We start from the raw sequence: 5,052 nt of genomic DNA on the forward strand, positions 1-5,052 counted from the left end.
ACAGAGAGTGTCAATTGGATTGGAAAAAATTCCTTAGTACCATACACCACCTTGAATGGAGATTTGCCTATGGATTTCTTGGTGGTAACTCTGTCAGCCCACAGTGCAAACTTCAACTTGGAATCCCAGTTCCATTTGTTGTCTTCTAGTAGTTTTTTTATTATCCTTACCAGGATTTTATTGGATGATTCTGCTAAGACGTTTCCTTGAGGATAATATGAGGTAGAATGCACTAATTTAACGCCCATTGATTCACACAGGTCCATCAATTCCTTTTCCCTGAAAGATGCTACATTATTAGTAACTATCATAGTTGGGCAACCAAATCTAGTGAAGATATTGTCAGTTAAGAACTTCATGACAACTTGGTGATGAACCTTCTCAGTGGGTATGGCTTCAATCCATTTGGTAAAATAGTCAGTGGCTAGTAAGATCCACTGATGCTGGCCACTGGAATGTGGATTAATCTCCCTTATGAAATCTAAACCCCACTGCTGAAAGGGACCATTGGTGTGTATTGGCTTCAGGGGCAAAGATTTCAGCTGTTGTCTTCCTGTAAACCTCTGGCATCTGTCACAAGACTTCACAAATGAAAATACATTCGAGAACATAGTAGGCAAATAATACCCAACCCTTAGGATCTTGTGGGCTATGGTTTTACAATAATGATGCCCTCCACAAATGTTGGAATGAAACTGGTGCATGACTTCGACAGACAGTTTTTTGTCCAGATACCTCAAGAGGATCTCAGATGGGTCCCTCCAATAAACCAAGTTCTTATTAATACAAAACTTATCTACTCTAATCTTGATGGTCCTAGCCTAACTTGAGCTAAGCCCTGGAGGGACTTCAAGCTTCAAGAAGAAATGAGATATACTAGAATACCACTCACAAGTAGCCAAATTCTCAGCCAATGACTAATTCTGCCCTTGTTCTTCTGTTGCCTCCTTTGCCTATTCAACTCCTAATTATGCTCCCATGCAATTTATGTCCAGAAGACTGCAATTTTCCTCAGCCACAAGTTGAGCCAGGCCTTGGACTTTGACTATCTTGGCGAGCTTTACCTCTATGCTGAACTCTATGAGTTTTGTAATCCACTTGGCCCTTCTTCCATCAACATCTGGCTGTTTTAGGACATCCTTTACAGAAGCTGAAGGTACATAGGCAACCACTTTGGAGAGCAGAATGTAAATTCAGAATGCCTTTAAATACTTTATGAGAGCATACACCTACTTCTCAATAAGATCATACCTTAATTCAACATCTCTCAAAGTTTCACTGAAGAAGGCCATTAGGTGTTCCATACCTTCATCATTTTTTTGCAACAAGACTGCTACAAGGGTATCATAAGAAGCAAAAGAGAAAATATAAAAGTCCATGATGTCGTCTGAGCTGACTAAAGTGGGAGCGTCCATGATAGCTCTTTTGATGCCTTCGAAAGATCTTCTTGCAGCCTCTGTCCATCTTATCTCTGACCCCTTCATTAACATGGAGGTGATGTGCTTCACTAGTTCTACAAAATTTGGAATGAACCTCCTCACAAAGTTAATCTTTCCCAGAAAAGATTGAATGTCCTTTTTCGATCTTGGGATGGACAATGTCTGTATTTCTTGAACCCTTTCTAGATCAATCTTGACACGTACAGCAGAAATGACATGTCCTAAAAGCTTGCCTTCTTCTAGAGCAAACTGTGACTTCTTGGGATTCACTGAGATTCCAAACCTTCTGCACTTAAGAAACACCTTCCTCAAATGCTACAAATGATCCTCATGACTGCTGGAGAAAACTGTTATGTCATCTAGGTAGATAAGGACAAACTTGTCCTTCTCTCCCACAAAGGCTATGTCCATGGCCCTCTGAAAGGTAGCCCCAGCATTCATCAGTCCAAAATGCATCTTGGAGTACATGAAAGTGCCCCAAGGAGTAGTGAAGGCAGTCTTTTCTTGATCTTCTAGATGTATAGCAACTTGGTTGTAACCTGAAAATCCATCCAAGAAAGACATGACTCTAGCCCCTAAAACTTTTTGGAGCAAATGTTCCATTTTAGGCAGGGGGTAGTTGTCTTTCTTAGAGCATTTGTTGAGATTTCTGAAGTCGACACAAAGCCTGATTTCTCCATTTTTCTTCCTTACTACCACCAGGTTAGCTACCCACTTTGAGTATCTTAGGGGAACTATGATCTTGGCTGCCAATAGTTTCTTAATCTCCTTTTCAATCAAAGGTAGCAGTAGAGGGCTGATGGGTCTTAGCTTCTGCTTAAAAGGGATGGTGTCTTTCACCAGTGGAATCTTGTGCCGGATGATGCTTTTTTCATAAGTCTTAAGGTCACTGTACTCCCAAGAAAAGACATTAGCGAACTACTTCATCAGGTTTCAATATTTAGAACTTTGGACAGCAGACAAGTGGGTGGACAGTTTTATCTACTTTGGATGATCTAGAATCCCTATATTGTGTCTGTGGATTGTAGACTCATTTTCTTTCTGGGAAGTCTTATAAGGTACATCATTATGATCGAAAATCTTCTCTATAGGTACCAGCCCTTTGGGTCTATGGTTGCTAGGTAGTTGTGTAATGTTGTTTTGGCCAATTTTGTTTCTCAGTTGGGACTGATGGCCTTATTCCACGGTTTCATTATCTTGATCAATTTGCATTTTAGAGAATTCATCAATGACTTGTAGAAACCTATTGACTTCATCATCATCCTCAAAAACTTTCAAGTACTTGACATTGTCAGGCAACTATGGTCTATATTTTACTTGGATTTCATAAGCGAATCTGGGGGGTAAACGAAAAACAAACATTCTAGCAGACATAGCAAAGGAATCAGCAAGCTGATTCTTAGCCCTAAGGATGTATGAAATACTAAAGTTACTGAACAAATCCTTGAGCTTCCATACCTCGTCTCTGTATGCTTTCAGCATGCTTTCAGCATGCTTTCAGCCTGGGGTGCCTCGCCTGGAATGTCTGATTCACCTGTTGAATAATAAGGTCTGCATCTCCAAACACCTTTAGATGTTTGATGCCCATTTCTTTAGCAATGTTCAAGCCTAAGATCAAAGCCTCGTACTCTGTTATATTATTTGTGACTTGGAAAGTCAGCTTGAAAGACAAATGTATGCATTCTTGCATGGGAGATATTGGAACTACACTTGCTCCTATAGTTTCCCTAGAGAAAGCTCCATCAAAGAACATGTCCCAAATTGTGGACCTTCATCCACTGTGACCTTACAAACTGGTTTCATGAGCTATATGGAGGCCAACTGAGATTCTTCTATTTGGAGAATACAATCTCCAAAGTCAGTATCAACAACATAGATGGATGATTAGAGGAATTCTTCTCATCACTGATAATATACACTAACTGAGCTTCCCTGTATAATCTCCTACTTTCACCTCCAAAAACTGGAACAGTAGCATAAGACAAATCATTTTGTAACGTTCCACCCAATATTTTTATCCATCCCCTGGAAAGAAGCATGCCAAACTTTGGGGGTACATCAACTACCACAATATCCATCATCATGCTCTTCATAGGCAGCTGAGACAGGGTGATGGCTAGGTCTTTGATTAACCCCAAGCATTTCACCTTCCTAGAATCAAAAGAAAATAAGTCATGATAAGGCCTAGTGATGTCAAGGCCTAACTCATCCATGACAACCTTTGGCATTAGATTATGGCTGGCACTTGTGTCCAGCAGACAGTTGTGAAGGGTTTTGTCATGAATAGTCAAGGAGACATAGAATGATGGGGAATTGTCATCAGAAGGTTCAGTCATTGGGATAAGCATAACTGTAGGTTTGTCATCTTGTAAATTCACACAGTCATTTGATGCTTGTGAGGCCTTCAGCTCAAGGGCTTCAAGGATGGGTCTCTTAAAGGCTTCATTATTTACTAGTTCCATCATAGGTATAGATATTTTCAGCTTCTGGATTTTTGATTCAAAACTGAAAGGAGAGGGGAACTTGTTAGGGCCTCTCACCTCTTGAGCTAGAGCTTTGAGAATGATGGGATCAGCCATTGGTCATTTTTTCTTGTTAGCTTGCCATTCTGCAGACAATTTCTCTTTGGACAAAGGTTTCCTTGGCACTGTTCATCTTCGACCTCAGATTGTATCTTTGCTTATCTTCAGTTTGTAGAACAGCCTCACCGTCCCACTCTTGGCTAGTCTGGTCCCTGAGTAATGACTTTTCATAGGTAGCCAAGGTCAAAAAGGAAGCACTGCCTTTGTCTTACATACAATGGATCTCATCATCTTCTTGAAATTTCTCCTCTTCCATGATTTTTTTTTTTTTTTTTTTAACTTTAACGAGTATGTTTTTTTTTTTTTTTTTTTTTTTTTTATGAGGAATAAAGAGAGTGGGGCTTTGCCAGAGCAGCCCTGATTACATCATACTTGTACAGCTGAAACTGCTATTCTATCTGAACTTTAGCATGGGATTTCTACAAATCTGTCCTCGTTTATGAACAGCAACCCTTTATCCAATGCGCTCCCTTTGTTGGCCATCGAATCCGCATCACTATTTGAGCTTCTAAGTATATGATAGAATTTGTAGGAAGCAAAGGCAGAGAGGACTCTTTTCAGTCTTTCCAGCGTTCTATTAAGGCCTGCATTTCTGAATTGCTCTTCAGCGTTCAACTTCTTTATGAGAATCTCCGAGTCCCCAAATACCTGTATATCTCTGATCCCTTTCTCTCTAGCAATTTGACATGCTTTGAGAACAATGGATCTCATCATCTTCTTGAAATTTCTCCTCTTCCATGATTACATTCTTGAAAGGGGTCTTCATTCTTTGGTCTTCATTGGCATCTTTGCTCCTTTGCATGATCTGCAACTTCTCATTTGCTCTTCTATATGGATTCAAATTTCTAGGAGAAAAGGTGTTAGGAACTCTTCCTTTCCCTAGGTGCTACTCAACCTTTACTTTGGATATTTTAGAGGATAGTGACTCTATCATCATGGTCATCTTATCTATCTTGGGGTCTGAAGATGAGGAATATTCACCCCTCTATCTCCTTAGGTCGACATGTCCCTTGAGTTTCTCTGTATCCATG

This window comes from Pinus tabuliformis, chromosome 8 (assembly GCF_031772625.1).
Source record: "Pinus tabuliformis cultivar Carrire ecotype Pingquan chromosome 8, CPIR1, whole genome shotgun sequence".
Lineage (NCBI taxonomy): Eukaryota > Viridiplantae > Streptophyta > Pinopsida > Pinales > Pinaceae > Pinus > Pinus tabuliformis.